The 25,207-nt window shown below is 44.2% G+C and overlaps 1 protein-coding gene across 5 annotated transcripts in view; it reads right to left on the bottom strand.

The window, feature by feature from the left end:
- Plc21c (Phospholipase C at 21C) overlaps positions 1–25,207 on the bottom strand; it is a 119,622-nt gene that overhangs the window by 70,184 nt on the left and 24,231 nt on the right. For 4 of the 5 annotated variants that reach the window (XM_072910034.1, XM_072910033.1, XM_072910035.1 and 1 more), the window contains one exon: positions 13,526–13,655. The exons of the other annotated variant lie outside the window; for it this stretch is intronic. The gene's annotated coding sequence lies outside the window, so the exon portion shown is untranslated. The remainder of the gene's footprint in view (positions 1–13,525; positions 13,656–25,207) is intronic. 5 annotated transcript variants of the gene reach the window in all.

The raw sequence follows: 25,207 nt of genomic DNA, 5'->3' as shown, positions 1-25,207 counted from the left end.
TTTTTTTCCTGCAATTAATAAATATCTCTCACACTCTATAATTATATATTATATTTTCGCAATAATAATTAAAAATAAATATAAAATTTAAATCGAGTTAAACCGTCGTACCTTGAACGCGCAAGGCGTCGATGCAGATAGCCACCTAGCCAAATTCACGCCATTTTGAAAGCGAGGTCGTCGATCGTTCGTTCTGTCGGAAGTCTGTCGTGGTGCGCCGCAGCTGCCACGAAACTCTCATATCCGACAATCGATCTCGGCGCGTGCTGGACTCGCCATTTTGAAAGGGGGAAGGGGGAGAGATTCGTTCCCTATCGCCATTTTCTCTCTTTACGCACGAATATCGGTCTCGGTCACGAATAGCGGCGGCGACTCGACAAAGTCGACGATCGGCACGCTCTTACCTTATGGCTCGTCTAAAAATAATAATCCTCTCTAACGAGAACTACTTCCGATACGCCGCACTTTTCAGCGCACCCTCTTCGAATTGTCGCACGAGCTCACTGGAAATTATCGATAACCGCAAAAATAGAAGAGGCAAAACGTTCATCAGATGTTATTACAACGTTAATCGCGCGTGTGATATCGTCATTCGTTTTACAACTCGAAAGGAATTGTTTCTTACTTTACGTGTCATGTTAGAGATTGGCAAAATCGATTGATCGCGTGCAGGCGGAACACTTTTAAAAATAATTACCCCCTCTTTCTACATTATAATTACTTTATCACCGCTAGATATTTCTCCAAGAAAATGCGAATTAATCCCCATGCGATATGGACCAGCTCTGATCGGTTAATGAAGAGATCGCGGGCAAAAGATTTTTGTCGCGAACTGAAATTTCATCTCGGCGATCAGCGAGTATCGGAGACTTTTCGCAACGGCGCGAGTAACGACTTAACGCTAGTTCGCTGCCGATATTGCGAAATCCGTCGATCGGCGCGTCGCTCGTTGTACACGGCGCCAGGGGGAGAGGTACAGGAGGAAGGAATGGAGCGAGGGATGGAAGAGGAGAGAGAAAGAGAGAAGAGCAAAGAGGGACAGAGAGGGGGAGAGAGTGGACAACGCCGAGCCGAGCGTACCACCCAATTACACTGCAGTTCAAACACATGCAAATCCGGAGAATAAGCTTTATTTGTTGTGCAAATTAGCCGCATATTGGCGCACCGAACGAACGGGTTTTGTTACCACGAGAGTGAGAGACGGAGGAGGCGCGAGAGGGTGGGATCTGAAGGGGTGTGGGCGCGCGGGGCCAGTCGGAGGGAGATAGGAAAGAGGTAGGGAGGTTTGGAGAGAGAGAGAGAGAGAGAGAGAGAGAGAGAGAGAGAGAGAGAGAGAGAGAGAGAGAAAGAGTATCGTGGGTCAATTGCTTATTTTGAATCGGGCCGGTGGTGCGCCCACCGTCCTGTAAATACCGCATACTGCCGTGCATACCGCCGCGAAATATATATATGCATACGGAAACACGATCGAAAAATTGCGATAACGATAGCGGGGACCAATCTCTGCCGCCAAATTGCGCCATGGACGAAGAGTGAACCCGATCGGAACAAGGTGATTTGCAATACAGAGGATCGCGGACCAAATTCGGCAACCAAATGTAACACTAGTTTTACATCTAACGCGATGTAAATTGCAATACGCGCTGCGAGACGATTCCCTTCTCGATCACCCTATATTTTCACGGTCAAATCAATTGATTATCCTCGAGAGAGAGAGAGAGAGAGAGAGAGAGAGAACGAATCGTTATTCCTTCGATTTTACGTGGGTTTCGTAAAAGAAATTGGCTCGTAATCGAAATCAATAAAAATATAGACTTGTCTTGCTCCCGTAGAGGGATGCGCCCGGGGGCTCTTTGCCATGACTGACGAGGAGGTCTCGAGGGCTCGATCTATCCTTGAGGGAAGAGAAAACCAGGGCGAGAGGATGAGGGAACTCCGCGATAGCCCCTGACCCACGGCTATCCTTCACGGGCATCGAACTCGCGCACATCCCGCGGGATCTCTTAGTCAAGACGCGGGCATTCTCGTATATATCGAACTCACTAAGGCAAAATACTCATGTGCAACGTTTCGTAAAAATATGTGAACAAGGAAAGTGAATGTCATAGCTTCAAAATTATGACATATGAATTAGGAGAAAAATACTAAAATTATTAAATGTTCTATTAATCAGATTGTGTAATTTAGAATTAATTTCTTCTTAGCAAATCATATATCTAATTTCGAAATATATGTATATACAACGCAAAAAAATTTTAATCCTTTAATTTATATGTTTATTATTTTTCAGCATTTTAAAGATGATTTTCAAGAGTTTCTTCTCTTCAAAAAGTTTCTATAAAATCCAGTAAAGAGATTTTTGGAGCATTTCGATGATACATATAAAAAAAAAAGCCTCGCTGTGTCCGGACAAATGTCGACAGTCATCGGCCGAATTAAAAACTGCGACCCTCGTCGACTTTTGTCCTTTATCACTCCGTTCGCCCGCCCATCCTTGCGACGCGACGTATAAAATCAAAATAGAGCTTCGCGTTTTAACGATTCCCGGTCGTTTATCCAGTGACTTGCAATCTATTGTTATCCCCGTTTTCCCGTTCTGCTCTGCCATTCTCTTCTGTCCTCTACCTCTCTCTTCCTCGCGCGCGTTCGCCCCCGCCATCCCTTTCTTTTTTTAAATCCGCGCCGATTTCGTCCGTGCCGGGTTGAATTTGAATCGACGGTGCAAAACCGTGGAGTCACCAAGGCCTCATATGTTAGCCGCCGGCACGAGGCAATGGAAGGGTGCGCGCCCTTTCTCAACCCCGCAACGAGGAGCCGTCCGGCGCAGGAGCGCGCGAATCGCGTCGTGAAACGCTTTTTCCGACCCACTTCTCGTGGCAAGACGCTCCCGTCATCCTCTGGCGCGCGCGACGAGCAACCTTCGGCCGGAAAAGCGGATAACCGAATAATAACCGCATCGTGGTAAGAATCTGCGCCGAGATGTAACACATTTTCAACAGTCATCCTTAACTTTCAGATCGATTAAAAACTTAATTCAATGAATTTTTAATGCATTAAATTAAATAAGAATAGATTTAAGATCAATTTCTCTCTTCTTTGTTGGCACAGAATTCATCGACAGAATATTTGCAATTTCTGTTAAAAAAAATCTAGTTTGCAATATAATATGTATGTGCACGTTGACGACAGGCTTGCGCACCTTGGAAACATTAAATATAATAGCGCAAATTGCGTTACGAGCGTAACAAACAACAGACCACAACGATAAGATAGCCGCGTGATGCTTCGAAGGAGAAGTTAAGAACGAGTTGAGCGGACGAAATCGACGATTGCAACAAATCGTGATTTACCGCGTTAAGTTGCAAGGGAAAAAAAATGTGACGATAGCTGGCGGCTAGAGTCGTAAGTTATAGAAGTTCCATTGAATTTCCCGTCATTTTCATAAATCACGTAACCCTTGACAACAAAATTGCAACATACTGTCGCTGTGACGATGCCATTTCGTAATATTCTCGCTCGCGGCATCCCGCATTCCGTTAAAGCAAAGCGAAACGATAAAGCAACGATGCAATTTATAGTTACTGCATTGCAAATAATCGGTAGTAGTCTTGATCGTTTAAATAGGACAACCATGATAATCAAGCAAGTTGCACAACTGCAGGAGGATTGAATTAAATCTGTCAATTCAGATAGTCGCTTAAGGGGCTTAGAAAATAAAAATTTATTTTTAAAATAAAGACTTGTGTCAATATGTATAGATACGATTAATAACTGACAGTGGCTCGGATCACAATACGATTCAAAGGCGGCCTCTTTAGCGATAGAAAAGACGAAGCTAAGGGTGAACAACGAGCGCAGGCGTCACGGGAAAAGAGGCCAGTGAGTCGAGAGCGCCACGACGATACGTTCGCTTCAATCAATATGCAAATATGACTGACACTAATTATACGGAAGCTCCGCGCCCTCTTTGATGTCACTCGACTGACTGCACCACTCGTCTATGAGCGGCGAGCAGGAGAGTCCTTGGTTGCTCGGTCGTTCGGCGGTACTACTATCAGGACCAGGGAAAGTGAACTCGTAACGAGTTACTCCGAACTACGAATAAATCAACCCGCGTCACGAGTTCGCTTTCGTTACATTCACGCAGCTTCACGTCTGGCCGACACGATGACAGTTTAACTATCGGCTTTGTTTTTAATCGGCTACGCCGCAACTCGCCGTGAGAGATGCATCTTAACATATTTAAAGATCAGAGGGGAAGAGTCAATCTACATATATATATTCGTATAAAAAAAAAGTAATTAAAATAAATTTATTTGTGTGAGAGAAATGACAATTCTTCCAACTCACTGAAGTGAATGTAGATTTGAGATATAAATTTCAAGACAGTAAGTACGTTGAAAAAAATTGATTACCTGTGCTTTTCACGATAATATGAACGTTACGATACGCGGTAAAAATCTAAAAATGTATATTTCGCGATGTTTCATCCCCGATGTTACCCGTCATTTTACGCGCAAAATCACGAACAAGCGAACAGAGCGAGGAAGAAGAAGAAAAGGAAGAAGCAAGGAGACGACAGATGCTTGCACAACTCCTATTAAGGCTGAAACAATTCAAGTGCAGGCAAGATGGCCGACATCGAGCTTTGAGATAGAAGCTCTTTTCGCGATGCATCTGCGCTACATGCGGCAGAGAAAAAGGCGTGGTTGTGGAAAAGAAAAGGGGATGAAGAAAGTAGAACAAATGACGTCGATAATAACGACAGCAGAACTCTTTCCATCCAAACGATATCGTTGTATTATCACGTCGAGTATCTGCGCTATCGCGGCTGGCAGTGAAAAATAATAGGGACCAACGTTACGATAAGGGATAAGAAGGGCCAGACTTTGAAAGAACCAAGCGAAATATATGGAAATGAAACCGCGGACAAATTAATAATCGAGACGACATCTCGGTCTTCGGTGGAAAATCGCGAGCAGGCTTGTTTTCCACGGCAATCCCGTCGGCTGCGAGTAAATATAGTACGCCGCATAATATACACCGAGGGCGTATAGGTATATCGGTTAGGTACACTCGGCGGTGCGTCAACGCGCGAAATAATACCGCTTTATATGCATACGCGATTTGACGCGTAAAGCCATGATTTTTCCACGGGGGTCGCCCTTTCCCCCGAGCGCGCATATGCGCTGCGAGGGAGAGGAAAAGAGAGAAGAGAACCAACGAGACGAGGGTAGTAGAGTGGCGACGGCGGGGGAGGGACGAACGTTACTACTTTACGGTTATTACACCGGAGGGCTAAAGCTTTCTCTGTCTCTCTCTCTCTCTCTCTCTCTCTCTCTCTCTCTCTCTCTCTTCGAAAGGCGCCATTCTTCGACTTGCCTCGGAAATCTAATCGTATTGCTGACGACGAGAAGAAGCCTCCTCGTCGTCTCGAGCGAAACAACGCACGTCGAAACGCGTAATCGCACGCGACGATACTTACATCCGACAGATTTACTCAGGCCGTATCGAATACCGCGTACCATTGAAATCAATAAAAAGATAGAGATAGAAAGATATAATAGTAATAGTAAATAGTACGTGTGTATATATAAAGAAACTTTTGGGGAGAAAAAATATTTATCTCGGAAAGAAGACTAACTATCTTTAAACATCTGGCGGCGGATGAAAAAAAAAAAAAAAAAAAAACGATTCGACGGCGAGTTTGATAAATGCGATCGTCGAATGCAGTCACGGCGCGGGAGGAAGTTGTCAGGATGCGCCCCAAACACTTTCCGAGAAGTTTCGCGAACTCGACGCGAATCCACGTCAAGGCATCCAAGAAGGAGACCTTAATCTTGGTAGCTTTAGACAAGGAAACGCGTACACACGGTCGAACGGATGAGGTGCACGTGCAAGGAGCCAAGACTAGCCCCTGGCACGACAATCCGCCATCCCCTATTCTCCACCGACCGCCCCCTTCTTATCTCAGGGGGACCCGAGTTTCCTCGGACAGTTTGCCGGCGCTAATGAGCTGGCAAGATAATTAGCATTATGTTAATGCGTGACGCGTTGGGTGGCTGGTAGCCTCCAACGGGATAACCCAACGTTACCCGACTGTTCTCTCTTTCTCTCTCTCTCTCTCTCTTTCTCCTTCTCTCTCTCTCTCTCTCGGCTAAGAACTTCCGGTCCGACCCCTTGCCTTGCTCCCACCCGTCCTCTCGTCCGCGAACTACTCTAGCAGTGTTTGTGCCTTATGTTTGGACTATCGCAAGTTCTAGGCAACATCCAAGCAGCCATCCAACAGCGGCAACCCCCTCATCGCGAACATCAGTGGTTTCGAAGAGCTACGAGTCTAAGGGGAAAGCTTGAGTTACCGGATACAAGTTCGAGTATCGCCGATCCGAAATGTCTCGACAAACATGCACAGAGATCATCTTAATAATTAAAATATATATAAATTATCATTAAAAAATAATTAATATTATATTTTATATTGCAATATAATAAATATGTTTATATCACACACATATATACACGTGTGTGATATAAATGTATTTATTATATTATAATTATATATTTTCTATACATGTAAATATCAAATCTGTTCGCGATAGACGTAGCTCAATTTCAAAGCTAAATATTGCTGCAAGTTTACTCCATCATTCGACGAATCAACCCTCCGAGTCCGTCTCGACTTTTCGAGAAACGAAGAACACTCTACGAGAGAATACTCTTGATGAAAGTACTCTTTCGCCGGTATCTAGAATAAACGTCCAGGATCTTGCGACATCGAGTGGAGGCAGATATGCATTTAGTCCGGCATTGGGAAAGTTAATATCCAAAGGGTTAGTCATTCAGGGTTATATTTGCCGAACGATAGGATCGCCGAGATAGGATTGTACGCCTGGCCATCTCGTCCTGCGCACTTGTATACCTGCGATAACGGCCGGCCGCCGCTCCGTCGCCATGTTTGTCCGATCTATATTTCATGCAACTACTTGACGGTAATCCAGACCCGCAATCCACCAACAAAATAATGCGATACGGTGCAAAGGATACAAACGTGACGTCTGCGCTTTAGTCGAAAGCTGTCAATTTGTTCAATGTATGTTTTTATACGTATAAAAATTATTAGGAATATTTTTACCTCGTTCATCTTTCCAGTATGTAAAAAATAATATCATTTCAGAAAAATTCAGCAAAATTATTTTCTCACATAAACATCAATTTCTCCCTTCCTAAAATAAAACCGTAAGGATAAGAAGATCCGCCGATTTATACCGCTTTGATTTTCAGTAAAATTAACGCGTGCAATTCTTAGCCTTAACGGTCTATGAATCACTAAACATATTGTCGTCGTCAAGTTGATAGAAAGGAAGGAAGGCGCAATCATCGATCCGACCGTGGTAATAACGGTTAAGCAAAGCGGATACGTATACACACGTACATATAGAGCTATGCGTGGAGCTACTACCGTCGTCCTAACTGGCCCGGGCTAATTAATTAATCATGCGCCCCTTCCCCCTTCCTACTCCTTCCAACCCTTGGACAGCTTATCCGGAGGCCTCGCTGAACCAAGTTTACCACCAAGTTGCGTATCTTTAGTATTGTTGGTGTTCGGAGGTGTCGAATGTCTCGTCTAAGCGAGCAGTTGTCCTTCTTCTTCCTCTTCTTCCTCTTCTTCCTCCTTCTTCGTCTATCGCTTTCCTCTTCCCACCTCTCCTCCCCCTCTATTTCTGCCATCCACTTGTCGGTCGCCTCCGCTCCTTACGTACTAGTGCTTCACGGCTTGACTCGGTGGCACTCATTATCTTGATTAATTGACCGATGGCCTCTTCCACGTTCCACCCTCGGCATCGGTTCCATCCTCCTCCCCACTGTTTCCCAGAGCGCCCCCAATGCCATACCTTCCTTCTTCTGCTCTATTTTTCTTATATCATCTATCAAATGCTTTCGTCTATTTTCCCGCGACGTTTCCGATAATGGTTATGAAAGATATCGCGTTTCCGTCTTCTAAAAATTAAATTGTCCTCCATATGTGATGTAATAGAATCTAATGGATTAATATGTACGTGTGTAAAGTAGCTTGAGTTCATAATTCGTCGAGATATCGATTCCGCTACGGGATGCGAGGGTAGAAAGTTTGAGCGAGAGACGACTCGTCGTAATTCCGAGCCAAGAAATCGATGATGAATATCACGGGGGAGGAAACGCGCGACAACTCTTTACCGCGCGGAGATCGTTATTTTATTATTAACGTTCTCGCTAACGCTAGACAAAAGCACGGGAAAACTTCGACTGCGTCCCTTCTTCATCATCATCTTCTTCTTCTTCTTCTTCTTCGGCATCCTCTCCCGGCTTCTGTCCCCCGCCGGTTCCCTCCCACGGATGATTCAGCCCCCGCGTCGGTCGGTCGCGGCAACAAAGGGGCAGCCAGGTATCGAACGAGTCTTAATTTAAAGTTAAAATTAATTTCTCTCTCCCGCGAGAGGTGGTCCCGCGGTAGACGCGAGTTTTCGCATTTGCCAGACTTTCGTCCGATTTACGCGATTCCTACTCTCTTTCGCGAAATCAACTATCCAATATAAAAGTTTTCACGATAAGGAAAAAATTTAATTAATCTATTATACAAAAATGTAATATTTAAGATTATCTCGAAAGTATACACCGTCTCACTCGATTCTTTCAGAATACGCTACATTACGCGCACGATTCGAATAATGAATAAATAAATTGCACGTCACCGAGATGCCTGATTAAAAGAAATCCTTGATTAGCGAGGTAATTCATCTCGAAAATATTTGCGTCCACAATCGGAGGGAGAGAAAAAGAGTGAAAGAGAGATCGAAAAAGCAAAGCAACCCAAATTAAGAGACTCAAAGGAACTCGACATAATTAAATCGCGATAATGACGCAAAGAATATCGCTGGGTTACAGACTCTCTCCTCCCTTCTGTTCGAGACCAACACAAACCCTTCGGTCTGTTCGCTCTGGTTCGCTGATTATTTCGTCGAGTGCTTTGATATTCAAGAAACCAGGACAGCCCCGCAAGTTTCTATAATTATCAGAGGCGTCTTTAAGGTGTCTTTTTCTCGACGCTATACTGTAAACAGCATTTTTCCCTTCCTGATTCGAATAATTATTTGGCCACTTGTTTGCGCCTTCCTCGATAAGTCGGATAAATACGTGTTCAACATTATAGTATATAATATATTAATTTCAATCATAATAAATAATTAATTTTATCAATTTTTATGAATCTCTTCGTAAAGAAAATATCTTTGTATAATAATTTAATTAAATTGAAATAGAGATTTATACTTATTATTTATTACATACAATTACAATCTCGCTATAATCATGTTATTATTTAAAAGTGAACAATTAAATAATTGTAAAAAAATGTAATTAATTAAGATGTCTTTTTCTCGACGCTACAGGACGTAAACAGTATTCTTTTTCCTTTCCTGATTCAAATAATTATTCGGCCACTTGTTTCGATAAATCAGATAAATATATGTGCGGCATTATATGTAATACATCAATTTCAATCACAGTAAATAATTAATTTTCTGAATTGATTTTACTTGTGACAGCAAATGATTGCCGACTCATCGTTAAAAAAAAAGTCACTAATCGAGGAAATGGTACGATTTGATTTTTCGGAGCAGCCAATCGCTAAACGCTCCCATGTAAGGCATATTATCTAAGCGAGTTCCGATGAAAGAGAGCGAGAGGAAGAAAATCGAGAGCGAATAAATGTACAAAACTCCATGCATACAAATGGCATGCTAACAAGATACATTTGTCTACGACGGTGTGTACCCCGTTATTAACAAGTGCGTACAAGCACGTGATGGTATTGGTTAAAGGGCACACTACCCCCGCGAGCTGTGACGCGCAGCTCCCCGGATCCTTTCCTCCCAGTAAGCAGATTTATAGATCGATTATAGACTTCGCTTATGATTGGAACCATTTGCATGATGTAGGTATATACAGTCGATAGTCTCTCCTGCAACCTATTCCTCTTCCCCTTCGTATCCCCCTTCCTTCTCACGCGTTTTTCCCCCCTTCCCTTGCTCTCTGTCGCTCTACACGTCGCCGGCACTCTTCAGCCACCATGAATCATCCGTGCCAACTGCTCTCTTATGGCTTCACGCGATAAACGTTTGATGCGCGGTGAGCGATGCGTGTAACGCGGTTGTTTGCATATTCTTCGTTTCGCTCGCATCCTTATCCCGTGCCAGCTCGCATCGATGAGAGCATCTCTCGTGCATCCTCCCCCGCAGCCTTAACCGTCTTATTAATAGGTATATGCAGATTCGACGTTCTACAATATAAATCGGCTTCATTCTCACGCTTTTTAAACGTGAAATTGAATTTTCCATCTTTTCCGTATTTTATACTCGAGATGCAATATAATGGAATTTTAGACAATTAAAATGAATATTCTGTTGCATTTTACGATTAACTCGAAAGGATATGGCCTATTCAGCTCTGTAACTCACACTTGTATTTATTATTAATTCAATTTTAGTATGTTTTTCACCTGCACTTTGTTATTTTTAATATCCCTTATTCTTATTATTATAAATCTCTAAATATATAATATAAATTATTAATTGCATTCTTATTTAATTGCAATAAACCGAATTTTAATTAAGAATAAATAAAACTTAACATATTTTATGTACCGGCTTATGAACGGATTAAATCGCTTAAATGAGAATTTATAATTATTCGCGCAGATTAGCCTGCGAATGGCACTCGTCGAGCAGAATCGTAAGAAGGGCTGGCATCAGAAAGGGGCGACCGATGACTACCCCGGAAAGATGAAACTCCGTCTCGGGGTCTCTCCATTCGTGATTGATTAACTACTTTTTTTTCCTCTTCCTCTGTCCCCGATGACGACGATGAGAAACGTAATTATAATTTTTATTCATTACCGGCGCAGCGACGATGTCAACTCCGAAGGAAGGAGATCGCTCCGTTTGATTTCCCATTTAGAGGCACTCGCTTGCGGTTTTGAGATACGATTCTTTCCGGTGCGACGGATCTTCTCCTTGGTGATCAATATTCATTTGCAGACCGCTGAGGGTGCTGCTGTAAAGAATTAGCTGTCTACGAGACGCGCTAATCAGTGCGATATCGCGTGTCCTTTCTTTTAAATTCATCCGCTTCTATATACGAGAATAAAAAATTTGCTAGAACACCTTGTGGAGATTAGAGATAGTATAAATTTCTAAAAATAATTTTAGTATTGCTTTGTGTATCAATACGGGATCAATAGTATCTTGAGATTGAATATCTTCAAATACGTGATTGCAATAGAGTAAATTATACACGGAATAATCTGATATCATCAATTACCTTGTAATATGTACTTTAATCAAGCGATATCGAATAATTAAATTACGATAGTTCAACTTCTAAGGTGATTTTAATGAACACGATTATAATGAAGTAACTAGCACATCGAGACGATTAAAAACATTAAATGACGATACTATCCTTTCCATCTGGCTAGCCATTGATCACCATTCAAGGAGTCCCCTTTGCCCCTTCCGTCTCTTTCCCACTTTTTCCCCGTCCTCTCTTATCTCTCGTAGACTCTCCACTCTCGACACGGTATCCATTTATCTTGTAATTAGTTCCGATCGTCTTGCTCCCTTATATCGCACGCGCGCGAGCTTCGTGCGCGAACGAAGCACGAGTGAGACAGGGATAAACCGACGTATAACTTTGCTTGCTAGGCTCACGAAAATACAATTCGATTTTTCTTTTCTTTCTTTTAAGCTAATCTCTCGATGAAGCTCGCCAGTATTATTCAACAATAATCTAAAAATCGCTTTCTTTCACCGTAGCGTGCTGATGATGACGGCCTAGATGATGGCGGGGTGACGTGCCGTCGGCAACGATTCGCCAATAACGATGATTCCGGCCGACACGAGCAATAACTTTAAACCGAATCGAACCCCCGAGACATCCGGGAGTGGCTTATTTGCATACCGACCTGAAAATCCCGCACCCTCTGCCATTCGGAGTCACCCACTCGACATAAGGTGGCCCCGTGCCGTTCACTCATACACTCACGCTCACGCGTGACACGCGTACAACACGCACACCGCGCGCTCGCCCTCCTCGCCGATCGTTTAGCACTTTGGCGTAATTTTTTCCATCCCCACGGTATTTGCATAGCCGCGAGAAAAGCCCCCATCGAAAGAAGGAAAAGAAGCCGAGGGCGCCGGAGCTGCGATAAAAATCGATGTCGTCTAATCGAACCAAAACACTCGGCCCTCATTATTTTTGTATTCCAGATCGAACTCCATTCTTCTGCGGGAGAGAGAGCTTCACCAAGGTATCGAATTCGATGTAAGAGCCCACTCGAGGAAACACGCCGACGAATATAATCATGAGTGTTGAAAATAAAAGATAAAACTAAATCTTGTTATTCCGACTGAATTGATAAAGCTGATTTTATAAATTATGCGCGAGTTCCGTTAGGGATTATCCTATATCAACGTTCGTGTTACGCCTACAATATATAATTGTCACAATATTATAATATATATTTTTTTTCCTTTTTTTTATAGGAGAGATCAAAGATTATATAGATAATGCTTATACTTTAATCAAAGTAACGCCGCAGAGGACGAGAATCAAATATAAATATGATTAAATAGAGATTCATGTAACGTTAAATACACAATCGCATTTTTTCGTGGCTTCTTTTTTTTCAGCATTTTGCGCGTTGCCGTGCAATCACGCAGTAATAAAATAAATATCATGCTGGACGACAGAAAAATATCTCTTTCGCTAAGAAGGAGAGACGAGGAGAGAGGAACGCGACGTAACCGCGTGTAAGTCATGGTAATGCAAGGTCCATCGTGTTTCACGGGGCCATAAGAAGTACACAGAGCGCGGAAGAAGGTTCTCGCCCGGTATCGATAGGGTATCCCCGGGGCTCCCGTGGTTTACTACTAGGCATTACTTCGAGGATAACACCCCGGAATAAAAACCTTTATGACCTTACTTCACTTTCCATCCATTTTATTCCCCCCGCGCCGCCAACGTCCATTTCGTACGTATATAATAACGGTGTTACCGCAACCGCGAGTACCCCATGCGTTCCTCGTCCCCTCGCCTCGTCTCTTTTTGCGAAATAATTTACGGCAGGAAAGGGGAATTATGGGACACGATCGTTTCAACTCAACCTGGTCCACCACTCGATTTCCATTTACGGTCTCAGAATTCACGGCAAACGTTATATTGCGTCGCCCATCTTTTTTCTTTATATTTTTTTTTAATTGTCACAAATTTCTCGATTGTTGCAATATATTCTTTAGCATTTGAAAAATGTAAAACGCGTTTTGACAAAAGCGCAATTAAATTATATATATGTTGAATTTTTATGATAAACGATTTAACTTTTTTTTTCAAGAGTCGAGAAAATAAATAGCAACTGTGACTATCAAGATGATTTAATAATTAATCGACCGGGCGGAGTAGATTTTAATAAAAAATAATAAAAAAAACTCACGAAATATATGAATGAGAATCTATCTAGCGTTGTATGTGGAGGCATCTGGAGAGGACTGGCGCAAAGCAAGCAAATGGAACTCGGTCGATATGCAATGGAATAATTGTGGAGGTCTTCCAATGTGGATGTGCTGCAACAAAGTTGTAATACGAATAATACAGATGGATGTTATATTTTTTCGTACCCAGATAATAATTTTTAAATCAATTAAGGCACTATAGATGCGTGCGCATACACATACGCGCACACATATATTTTATACATCATACCATATCATATCATATATATATGTATATATGCACATAATTTCTGTTATAAAAAATTATAAATTAAATAAAAATTTGCTTGCATATTCTATTTTTGTCCAATAAAACTTAATAGCTTTCCCAAGAACTTTATTTTCAATTGATTATAAATAAAAGTTTATTTATATCGTAAAATCTTTTAAGAAAAAATTGACTTAACACTTTCAAAAGAAAAAAAATTTCCCAAAAATATTATTCGTTTTCTGAGAGCTATAAATCCAAGAACGACTTGTTAATCTGAATCTTGTCTAGAGCAAAGAGGCGCTTTCTCATGCGAATACGTAGTCTCTCAGATAAATGGCATGAAAACTGACCGACATGGTCTCTTTAAAAAATAAAGTGACAACGCGGGTTCGCGCCTGAGTCTACGATGTTTGCGCCTCGAGAATGAGAGTGGAGCTCGGCAGTGCGACGCGGAGAAAGTCGTAAAGAAAACTAGCATGCAGGTATGGAGAATGAGCTGGCCTTGTATATGTGTACTCGAAAACAGAAAAAGAGAGAAGAAGGTCAGAAAGAGAGATCGGCCAAGGAGAGTTGACGTCGGGGGGTCGTCGGCGTCGCGGATCGCTCGGTGCAAAGGCAGACGCCTCCTCTGGGTTTCATTAACCCCACGCATTCATAATCTCGAGTGTGTTGGACGTGCGAATATAGATTGAGATGGGAATGAGACCGTTTTTGTCCCGGTGGAATATTTGAGGCCGCGCGAGGCGCCGGCCGTGAGAGAACTCAAAGGGGTGAATCTGTAAAGAGAGGGCTATCGTTTACGCCGCGCGCGCTCGCTGTTTGGCGGGTAAATAGGCAGTCGATTGGGGGATTGCGGACACAATCCCCTTTCCCTGCCACCCTCTTTCTCTGCGTACAAACATCGAAAACGAAGTCGAGAGGAACCGCGCGAGCACCCGCTTTTCAACGCCTCGTTGAGTGTCGAACGGGACGACGCACTCTCGTGCTTCTATCCGGCGATCTAAGCGAATTCTCCCGGATCGGATATGCGCCTAATCAGCAGGATACCGACCCCTGGAGGGATCTCAATTTTTAAATCATGAGATAACGATGTTCTTAAGGGACATTCGCATATCGGTCAATTTTTCATAAGAATCAATCGAGTTTATAACAATTTAGAATATCGGTTTGATACATGTGTGTGTGATAATGATAGAATAAAAAAAAAAAACAATTTATCGGATAGTCGCATCGCAAAATGGATAAGCTGAAAAGTCAATGACCACGATCGACGAAAAGGGTGACATATGCGCGATAGCGAATCGAGCCGAAATTCCGGCACATATCGGCAACTGGAGCACAAAGTTCACGACACGTTGGTTGCGGAGAAAACACACAGGATAAACGAAGAGAAGGAAGATAGAAGAGAAATTTCAAAGATAGAAAGAGACAAAGATCGAAGCAGCTATGCGTGAAGCAAAGAAGGTACATAAAAGAGTCGAGGGAGAAAAATAGAAAAAGAAGGCGAGAAGGGAGACGTACGACGAGAACGTACGGTCGTTCTTTCTCTCTCTCCGTTTCTATCCTCTCCTCGACTTGCTAGTTGCATTTTCCATTGGGTGGCTCTCGCTCGCGATACGAAAGGCGGACACGTCGACGGAGGGAGGGTGGTCGACGACGGAGGGATGGCGGTGGTGAAGCAGGAAAGGTATGAGGTGGGTGGTTGACAGAGAGAACGAGCCAGCCATGCAGGAGGGGATGGCGGTCGAGCGACGCCGCTGCCGCCGCCGACAACGACAACGACAACGACGTCGACGTCGACGTCGACGACGACGACGACGACGGTAGGCAACGCTGGTGGTTGCCGCGAGAGGACCGACGCCACTCGGAGTAGCATCGAGAAAGCGAACGGAACGGAACGGAAAGCAGCAAGAGAGAAACGCGGGAGGAGGACCGAGTGGAGGAGAAAGCGAGTATTTCTCCGCCGAGAAATGAACAGGGAGAGAGAGAGAGAGAGAGAGAGAGAGAGAGAGAGAGAGAGAGAGGGAGAGAGAAAGAGAGAGAGAAAGAGAGAGAGAGGGAGAGAGAGGGGGGAGAGAGAGAGAGAAGAAGAAGCGACGCTACGGAAGAGACGATGAGGGACGTGGCTAGAGAGGGAAGGAGAAGAGTGCGCGAGAAAGAGGGAGAGAGGGAAGAGGGTAAGAGAGGGACCTCGGCTTGGGGTGTGCTCTCTGTGTAGCCCGGTCGATTCAGCCCCGGGCACTCGACTCCAAGCTACCTCTATCTGCCGTATTCCCTCTATTCTCTCTCTCTCTCTCTCTCTCTCTCTCTCCGCAAGCATCGCCACGGTGTTACCTACCGACCCGCGGCTCCCGCCGTTCTCCACCCTTCTCCCCTTCCCTCCGAAGGTCCATCCCGCTGCTGCCGCTGCCGTCGCTGCTGCTGCGGTCGTGACACTAGGTCTCGATACAACTTTCCCAACGACCACATTATTCCACCGTACATCCGTACGCACGCTGCCGCATCGGGCGCTACCAGTTTCTCTCGACTCTCGCAACCACGATCGAAGTTAGGGAGGGTCGGGGATAACGAGTTAAGAATTCACTTTTGCGTTCGCTATCGCATCAAAGCTAGACTCTTCGCCAGTCGTATCGAGAAGAGAATTTAATCGGTCGGCTTTTCCAACTCACGATTCTATCTTTTAATGTCTAATCTTGTCTAGTTTATCTCGAATTTATGATTAAATTAAGAAATCTTGCAGAAAGATCTCGTGATAACGAGCTATTGTGATTTCGAACTACTCTTAGTAAAATGCAAAAAAAAAAAAAAAAAAAAAAAACAAGAAAAAAAAGAAAATATCTCGCAAAAGATTTCTCTAAATAAAATCAACTTTTTTTTCAGTCGTCAACTATCGAGTGCTAACTACTTGCGCGCGAGTAGTAAAAATCTGCCCTCTAATCCACCTTCCGCCTTCCGTTACCAAGTAGTCGGAGGTAACTCGCGAGGGTGACAAAAGCCGCCACCCTCCACTCGCGAGTCGCCATCTTGAGCGATTCGACGATTTCTGGCGGAGAGTAGCAGGTTCCCCCGGGCGTAAGGACGTACCCCTACGTAGTTGTAGACCTCTCACGGGGCGACGAGCAATGGCAGTCGCTGGGTAGCCAGGCGGGATCCGGAGACCCCGCGAAAGAGAGAGAAACAGACGAGAGGCGGTTCTCCAGACGGGGGCGTACGACGACGGCCGTGTTATTTGTACGCAGACGTAAAGCAACCACCTGGGCCACCACCGTAGCGCGCATTGGTTTCTACGTCTGTGCCGTTTGTCTGTACGTCTGATGACGTCAGCAGCCAGGCTCCACCCAGGGTGGTGGTGGGCCCCTCGTTCTGCCGCTGCCTCCAAAGCCACCTACCTACACCTACCTACATCTACCTACCTCGGTCTCCGCCGCGAGCGAACGCGAGATCGAGGAGAGGGTGGTCGTCGTAGTCGTAGTCGCGGGGGCGCTTGCGCGAAATCGCCGGATCGTTTATTTGTATCTGTCATTGCCGACCGAGGTGGAATGGAGGGAGGATGCCTCTCTCGTTCTCGGAGGAGGATTGCCCTCCCTCGTCCTCCCTCCCGACGTCTCTTGCTTTCTTTCCGCGTCTTTCTCCGCGTATCCCTCTGCTCCCCCCTCTGTGCTTCTCCATCGCCGCCATGGCATCGCAGAGAATTCGCGTGTACCGATCGACACACGTTAACTTATCGAACGCCAACTAATTCGATTTCACCGTAACTCGCGTACGAGTTTTTCTTTTCAGTAATATATAACTGCAAGACGATTCGCTGCAATAATAATGCTATTGTAACGTGGTGGCGAATAAGTAGGTCGATAACCACGGGGGCTCGTGTTTTGCAATGCAAATTGCGAAACGCGCCGCGAGAACAGAGAGACGTCTTCGAGCGCTCGGATGGTCCTCTCGCTTCCGACTTTAACTGCAGCTTCTAGCTCCAACGGCAAATTTATTTCCCGTCTTTCGCGTTAAAGTGCTGGGAAACAGAGCTGCGACCAACGCGGTTTTGCCCACCGGTCCTGCCTGCAATCCAGACTAAAGGGTTTTAACCGGCACTCTCTTACTCTCTCTCTGTCCTCGCTACCTCTCTTTATATATTATAGTAACCCACCCGTCTCGACCGTGTCGTTGTCTTCGTTGTCGTCGTTGTCGTCGTCACGGTGGTCGATGCACGGAAATTTAAAAAAAAAAGATTCCTAAGATAAATAAGGGCAAATAAGGAGAGTGCGCCGCCGCGACTTTGAAACTCGTTTAAAACACCCTTATGGCGCGAAGAGTGAACGCGTTATTAATTTTTTCCGAATTGCTAGCGATTGAAGAAAAAAAGCTTGTTTTACATCGACAACAGAAAGCAGAAAAACTAAAGTAGAAAAGATCGCGGTGGAAAAAAAAAAAAAATAAAAACAATAAAAAAATCCACAACCAAATAAAAAATAGCCCGGGACCAATTTTCGTTTTGTAAAAATATTTTCGCCGAGAATAGCATGAAAGGGAGCAGAATCGGCTTCGACTAGCCTCGTGACACGGCGGCGCTGTTTTATCCCTGCGAGTCAGCGGACGCTTTGATGAAACCAATTAGCTCGTTTTTAACGACACGTTGTACGAGCGCCCCGCGGTTATGGGAGCGCGAGTAAAATGTCAACGCCAAATGGCTCGGCACGTTCTCGCTTCTTTCACCATGCTCCCGCCGGCACATCGAGAGGCGTGTGCACAGGTGTTACGGTAACCTTGACTTATAAAAATAAACGAACCGTCGCGTCGATTGACCGTAACGGACGTTTTAATTGCACCGAGAAGGCGGCCCCCGAGTTGGCTGCGCCATTAAAGAACGCGCGCCCGCGTCGTCGCCACCACGTATAACTTCGATAATTTAATAACGATTATCTGTGATGCGGCAACGCCGCCGTAATTCGATTAAATCGTCGCTCCACCCGAGTGTCAATGCGCAACATCCTATCGACTGCTTGCGTCGCAAGCGTATCTCAACTATCAGCGCACCAGTATACCCAGTTAAGTTAGAATAAAAGACCAGAGCTCCGGACACGTAATAATCAAATTGATTGATGACTAAATTTAAAAAATACAAAAAATATGATTTTACTTAAAAAAATTCACTCGAAATATTATTTACTAAAAATATCTTTATATACTACAGATACACATTAAGATTAAAAAAAGAACAGTATGCTTATATCAAATATTGTTTATATAAAACATTAAAAAAAAGAAAAGATAAAAACTAATGTATAAAATTTCATTTTAATCGAATTTAGATTAAAAAGATTTCAAATTTCAAGCATCTAAAAGAACGAATTTTCTTGAGTTTTTAGATCGTTGTCTAGTTACTTGCAAAGTAACCGATTGACGATATATCTCTCCGGGGTGGCTGCGAAAACGCCACACGAAAAGTATAGTGTGTTCGCACACGCGCGCGTGTGTATGTGTGTGTTCGCGTTACCTCCTCTCTACGCGCAAGAAAAACGAAATTTCTTTCTCCGACGCTCCAGTCGGAGCACTCTCCGAAAGAGGCGAGGTAAAAAGTGACCGCTCTCCGTGAGGGAAATATCGTGCTTCGTGCCGAGCTTTTTCCCCGTTCCACTTCCTCCGACCTTCCGCACTGGAGCCTCTCGTCCCTCTCGTCCCTCTCGCCATCCACGGCCGCCCTCGACCACCCCCGGACACTGTTCTGTCCTTTCTCTTTCTACCTATCCGCCGCGTCCTTCTTCGCTGCGTTTCACGAGGCACAGCATCTGCCGGTAGTAACAAAAAAATCCTCCAACCACCCTCGACGATCCTCGGGCGGCCTTAGCTTCGCGCTTCTGCTTCTAGGGTGGATTTCCCACTCCTTCTCCTCCCCTCCTCCCCCGCGATAGTGGGAAGAGAGGCTCGTAGAGAACGCCAGAGTAGAGAGAGAATAGCGACGGAGGGCGGGAGAAAGGGAGAAAGAGGAGCAAGATATTCCGGGTGCAAGGCAAACGAAGCGAGAGAAAGAGAGAGAGAGAGAGAGAGAGAGAGAGAGAGAGAGAGAGAGAGAGAGAGAGAGAATTACAGAAGAGAAGGTGAGGGAGATCGGTCGGAGATTCGCGGTAGAAAGACGACGAGGGATGGAGTGCGCCGAGGAATACGAGCGGGATCGGGAGGATGGCGGGAGGGGGAGGGTATACGGAGGGTTTAAGTGCCGCCGAGTGTCTACCTCCTTGTGGGATCGAACCCAGGACTCTCCGACTCTGTCTGCGTCTCTTTCTCGGATCGAAGCAAGGCGTCTCTCGACCTCCTCCGTGCTTTCTCCATCTATCTCTCTTTCTCTTTCCTTCTCCACTCTCTCCCTCTCTCTTTCTTTCTCTCCGACGAAGTTACATAGCTCGAAGCCGCGCGCGTATACATATACATACATACATACATACATACATACATACATACATACATACATACATACATACATACATACATACATACATATATATATATATATATATATATATATATATATACATATGAATGTGTACGTATGTACGTGTACGTACGAACGCTCTCGGCATAGAGAGAGGGAGAAATCCCTCTTTCCCTCATGGACGCAAGCACGGTCGTTGCCAGAGGAAAGAGAACGGACACACAGACAGACGCAGAGACGATGAGAGATCTCCCGCTGCGATATTCGCCGTCTCTTTCCATCGGGATTTATCCGTCTCTGTCTCTTTCTCTATCTCCGTTCGTACCACTACGCGTTAACTCGCTTATATACGTATGCGCTATGCGGGGCGTAACCTACCCCCCTGGAAAACCACACAGCCCCAACGACAGTCGGCATTTCGCTGTGCCATTGGCCCCAGACGACACTCGGAAACCCAATGGAAAGCGCAAATACGATACCGACTTCCGGTCCGTGGAAACGGGAATACGGGAAACTCCCGGCAAATCGCGCAGGACCGCGCTCACACTCCCGGTTTCCGCTGGTTCCCACCGCGGGATTCGACTCCCAGATTCGCACCCCCCCCCCCCGCGCGTACCGCCTTCACCTGCCGCAGTCACATCCGAATGCTGGAAACTCGACGATTGGTCGCAATAACTGCCGAGTCGCGATTGGTCGATCCAACGTACTTTTCCTCCTTTCGCGAAAAACGAAGCAGATCTCGATAGGTCGCTATTCCGAGAGACAGAGAAGGATCTCATTGTCAGTAAAAGCAATAAAGTGAAAAATTCTATGTAACAAAGTCTCTAATATGTAATTTTTTGACTAATCGACGTATTTTACGGTCTCATTTTCAAGACAAGAGAATAAGGTCCTCTCCAATTTCTAATAAATTATTAATTTTTAACATACACACACACACACACACACACACACACACACACACACACACGCGCGCACACACAAAATAAGAATTAATTTCTTTTATATAATAGATGTAAAATATATTTTTTCTCTTTCCTATACAAAGGCGAATGCAAAGGATCAATGGTGAAACATAGTGTAACTTCCGCGAAGACGGAGATCCTGCCAGAAGGTTATCGAGTTCGGGATTAACGGACGAGCATGATCCTGAAGGACCGCCATAGGAACGGTGGCCATTAATCCCGAGTTATATCAGAGGAGCAAAGCTCGAGGTTACAACGCGAACGCTGTTGCATCGCCTTGGCGAATCCATTTTGGCCAATTTCCTGTGTCTTAGGCTGATATTACATTTATATGACAAAATATTTGTTGGACATCTCGAATGGCAATGAGATAAAAAAATTAGAAAAAATTAGAATCTTGATAGAAAGTCTAGAAATTTTTTAATTCGCGATAGCCAATCGCTACGTCCGACAAACTCGTCTAACAAATGTAATATCATCCTTGTACGTTTATCAGAATGACGACGAAACAACAGCTCTCTTGCACGTCGAATAATTTAGACAAGCGAACGCAAAATTTATTCTAGCGCCAGGATAAGATGATCAATTTTTTTGAGATCTCATGAGACTACTTTCGTGCGAGACGTAAAGTGCTAAAGGTGTTGAATGCGATTGCGTTCTCTATCGATCCCGAAAACAGAGGCTTCTTAAAGAGATGGAGCATTACCTTCGCTCGCGGTACAATCCGACGAAATAGCCGAGATATAGGCATCTATTCGTAAACTTCTTTCCAATAGCATATCAATATTTTTACTGCAACTCTATATATTTATATAAAAATCACATTTATATTTTTTTTCGAAAACCGAAACTTTCCAATCATATTTTTTGCTTTATTTATGTTATTATATTATTACATTATTATATTACTCTATTTTCTTTACTTATATTATTATATTAATTTATATGTATGAACAACAATTGTCATAAACAAATGTTAGATCACAAAAAATTCAAAATATTAAAACAGTGCTCGTGTAATATGGCACATTTCAATTTTTTTATAAACGCTCGATTAAATCGATTAAATCGAGTAATACATATTTCGAATATTTTATGTTGCATAATTACACAAGGCATACGGCATTTTATGCAAGGGTTATCTCAAGGGTTAAATACAACGTATACGGCATTCTGCGCGAAAGAGCATGCAACGAGGGGGAGAGGGTGCCTCCTTTTCATCCTGGCGCTCCTTCTTTCGCTTTCTCGCGAATTCTTGCGGAGAAACGCGAGAGACGAGCTACGCTATTGGATAATACCAGAGGCCCCGGGTTCTCCGAGGGAACCATCCATTTAAAATGTCTCCCTTAAATCTCCAACACCACCGGCAACCACCGCCACCGCCGCCACCACCATCTCCACCAACGTCGCCGCCACCATCGTCGACTTTCAGTAGTTGCCCCCGCCTTCACCCCCTCGTTCACCCTCGGGCCACCCGCCTCCCTCCCGGACCAAAGTAGGTGCCACCCTCGCGCGCGCTGCCACCGGTTTCTTCTTCCACCCCTCCACTTTTATATCCACCTAAATCCATCCATTTTAAATGACGGATATTTTCTCCGCGCGACTGTATGGATTTTCATATTTTGCGGAGGTCTCTCTCTCTCTCTCTCTCTCTCTCTCTCTCTCTCTCTCTCTCTTTCTCTCCCTTTCTTTCTCTTTCCCCCGTTGGCATTTTAATAAAAATGGAAAGAGAGAAAGAAAAAGACGGGCGTTGGGGATCCGCGAAAACCTGCAAGGAGATAAATCCCTTTCGCTCTGTCATCGCGCTCACCTCACAAAAGCGTTTCGCGTTTCCGGAATATTCCTGAGCGGAATCTGAGATAAACTTTCGATCACACATTTGTTATATTATCATTAAAAACACAAAAAGATTATTAATTATTAAAAGAATGTATAAAAAGAAATAGTTGTTTCCGAAAAAAATTCTCGGCGTCAAATTTTATTTCACATATACATATATCATAAATATTGATTTGCTTTCGGCCCTCTCTCAAAAACTATTCTATAATAGAATTAATTCAGTTGACTCTTATCTTTGAAGGCGTCATCGATTCGTTTGATGCATTCAAAATCAGCCATGAGGATTAAAAAACAGTGAAAAAATCGGTCGTTGTAAAAGAGAGAAAAAAAGAGAGAGAGGGAAGGAGAGAGAGAGAGAGAGAGAGAGAGAGAGAGAGAAAGAGAGAGAGAGGGTAAGAGAGGTTACTTGCGTCAAAGCCAGTTATAAGCTTCGGAGATCATGGAAGACAACGAAAGGGGGCAAGAGGTGAAGCAAGCGGCAGACGACATGTATTATTGATGTGCCTGTGTCGCCGGCAAGCCTCTGCCTCTTCTCTTCTCTTCTCTTCTCTTCTCTCTACCTGTCTCTACCACTTCTCTCTTCCGAGTATCTGCGCTTCCCGTCTCGCCCTCCCCTCGCATGAAAACACTCATGCGAGTCTTCCACAGTTTCCGATACATTCCGCCAGGAATCCCAGCCATCGTCTCCGTCACTCGATATCTCTCGCGAGTACGCACACGCGTGCATGCTTAACAAAATCTTTCCTAGTTTCCACGAGAAGGAAACTCAATGGTCCATATTCTTATCAAACGCTTGGGTTTCTCCGTGTTATATGTGCGAGAAAAATGTTTCAAACATTTTTTTTTTTTGCATTTTTATAATTTTAAAGAATTCTTACAATAACATGTATGTTATTTGATATGTAAAAAAAATTTCTAGAAAAATAATAATTTTATTAAAATCGCAGTTTATTAAATATATACACAACCATATATATATTTATACATACACACGTGCATACATATATATGTATATGTGTATATATATATATATATAGTTGGATAAAGCGCGATCTTGTTTGACTGCGTTTTCCCGAGGGCGAGAGACGTTGCTGCGGGATTGAAACCGACCGAGGATGGATCTGCAATAATTGCAAGTCGAGTGCATTATGCACGGTCGGCCGAGTACGGAAAGAACGTCATGCTCCCACCGACCATGCGTTCATGAGAGAGAAAGAGATAGAAAGAGAGAGAGAGAGAGAGAGAGAGAGAGAGAGAGAGAGAGAGAGAGAGAGAGGGAGAGAGAGAAGAGAAAGAGAACGCAGAGCGTTCAGAGCGGAGACGCCGCCTTCTTCCATTAATCTCGCAGCAATCGAAATTAGCATAATTGACGGAGCGGAGAATAGCGGCCTGTTCGACTCCGAAACGCCATCTCGCATAATCTCTCCATATATCTCACTCAGTGTTTTCCGATAAAGCACGCATCCGCGAAAGGACCATCGTTCTAAAATATTCCCCACATATACAGAGTGTGACGAGATTTCTCTAAACCATACGTCACATCTAACTGAAAAAATTATTTACGTAATGCAAAAAGCAATATAATTAAAAGTTTTACTTTTTATGAATTAATCTTAAAATGCTATATATATTTATTAAAGTACGAGACTTGCGAGACCCGCGGCGTTATGTGATTTGTTAAAAACCGCGACTCTTTCCCTCGACGAAAATATCTACGCGTCGTTTGTATTCACGGTACGCGCGGAGAAACTTAAATTGCCACGATTAAACTCGACACCGCGCGCGCGACGGGAGATTAATGAATTTTCGGAAGCGTAAAATCTCCCGATACTCTCGCGGCAACATTTATACGCGGATCGATCTGCGAACGCAACGCGTTGTTCGACTGGTTTTAATAAACGAGCGTGCGAAGGGAATGCAGATCGCATGCAGGATATAGGATAGCTACATCTCGGTGGACCGCGGGAACGAACCAACGGCTTTTTCTCGCCCTTCATCTGTCCCTCTCTCTCTCTCTCTCTCTCTCTCTCTCTCTCTCTCTCTCTCTCTCTCTCTCCCTTCCTCTCCCACTTTTTCTCCGTCTCTCTTGACGAGTCTCTCTTTTTCTCTCTCACACGCGCATCTCCTTGAGCAAGACGTATCGACGCGGATTTTTTTCCGCGTCAGTCATTTATCAAAGCCCTTC

This window comes from Anoplolepis gracilipes, chromosome 17 (genome assembly GCF_047496725.1).
Source record: "Anoplolepis gracilipes chromosome 17, ASM4749672v1, whole genome shotgun sequence".
NCBI lineage: Eukaryota > Metazoa > Arthropoda > Insecta > Hymenoptera > Formicidae > Anoplolepis > Anoplolepis gracilipes.
The sequence above is the reverse complement of the archived record's forward strand: the minus strand, read 5'-3'. Positions and strand labels throughout refer to the sequence as shown.